This window comes from Prionailurus viverrinus, chromosome F1 (assembly GCF_022837055.1).
Source record: "Prionailurus viverrinus isolate Anna chromosome F1, UM_Priviv_1.0, whole genome shotgun sequence".
Classification (NCBI taxonomy): Eukaryota; Metazoa; Chordata; class Mammalia; order Carnivora; family Felidae; genus Prionailurus; species Prionailurus viverrinus.
Window position 1 is genome coordinate 26,977,063 of NC_062577.1, and position 1,696 is coordinate 26,978,758.

Here is a 1,696-nt window from a genome sequence, read left to right on the forward strand (position 1 = left end):
CTAACCAGCTTTGAACGAGCGTTTATGTTTTCACCGTGATGCCACGCTGTTGCGCTATTCGAATTCTGTCCCAGCTTTTCGTAACCTTTCCAATTCGTTTTCCTCTTGGCGTCTTTAACATCCACCTCTGCTTCCCTTCAATTTACTGTCTGTGATGTGCCGTCTTTCTGTAATCAGATAACCGAGTTTGGTCAACTCGTCCATAAAGGGAAAGCGCAGAGGCACTGACTATGGGTCCCGAGGTCCACGCGCATAAATAAAATGAAACTTGTAATATCCATTGTAGACTGTGCGGAAAAAGATCTTTTCCCCCTTTTCCTTACTCCTTGTTTCTCTGCTATGCTCTAGTTGCCAAGAGCACTGGATAGGGGAAGGTCAAATAAATGCTTTAAATTTCAACACCAAACTCGTATGGGGTGCTGGTTTTTCCAGGTGGTTCTGTGTCCAGGCCCAGAGGGCATCGAGAAAGCTCTAAGTGCAGGAAGGGAGCAGGAGCTTTGCAATGCGTTTGAGCTCTGGCCCTTTTGCTCTGCTCCAGGCAAATCACTCAACCCACCCTGGGTCCAAGGTGTCCGACAGTAAATGAAAGAGTTGGCCTAGAATGTCCAAGTCCCTTTCCAGCTTTTTTTCTTTTTTTTTTTAGAGAGCGAGAGAGACTGAGCCAGCATGAGGGAGGGACAGAAAGAGAAGGAGAGAGAATCCCAAGCAGGCTCCCCACTGTTAGCACAGAGCCCATCGTGGGGCTTGAACTCACAAACTGTGAGCTGAAATCAAGAGTCAGACGCTCAACTGACGGAGTCACCCGGGCACCCCCTCCCCCTTTCCATCTTTAACATCCTGCGACTTCTGAGGGAGTTTATTAATCTTAGGAGAACACTATGATCTAATGGGCTTCAGAGCACCTTAATCTCAGTTAAACTGCCTTCAGACTGAGTGACCTTGGGAAAATCGCTCTAAAAATACCTACATCGGAGACCCACATGTGTACATGTAGGCACTTATATAATAAAGGAGGCACTGCAAATTGAGAGGGATGAGTGGGTTTTATATGGACAGTATCAGGAAAACTGGATCACTATATGAAGGAAAATGAAACTAGATTTCCAATAAGGTCACTAGGTGGATTAAATTCCTAAATGAGAAAGATTAAATTATAAATTTATAGAAGAAAACGTAGGAGAATATCTCTGTGATTAGGTGTAGGAAAGGTCTTAAACAAATGCCCGAACACAAACCTTAAGACCAACAAATAGATGAAATAGATTCCATCAAAGTTAGTCAGGGTTAGCTTTGCGCAGTGGCAGTATCGTAGCCAATGAGGTTTATCCGAGGCGTGATTATTGCTAATTGAAAACTTTTCCAAAGTTAGTCAGGGTTCTGTAATGATCATGTGTCACATACATATACACATATGTATATATCTGAACGTATATGTATTTGTTTTTATTTTTAATGTTTATCTTTGAGAGAGAGAGACAGAGTGTGAGCGGGGGAGGGGCAGAGAGAGAGGGAGACACAGAATCCGAAGCTTCAGGCTCCAGGCTCCGAGCTGTCAGCACAGAGCCCGCCGCAGGGCTCGAACCTACGAACCACGAGATCATGACCTGAGCTGAAGTCAGACTCTCAACTGACTGAGCCACCCAGGCGCCCCTGAACATATATATTTTTTTAATGTATGTTTGCATAAACATCACAC

At 44.5% G+C, this 1,696-nt stretch overlaps 1 pseudogene; it reads left to right on the top strand.

Annotated features, from left to right (window-relative positions):
- The first annotated feature begins 1,286 nt into the window (after window positions 1-1,286).
- LOC125155908 (uncharacterized) lies at window positions 1,287-1,440 on the top strand (annotated as a pseudogene).
- Window positions 1,441-1,696: the final 256 nt, after the last annotated feature.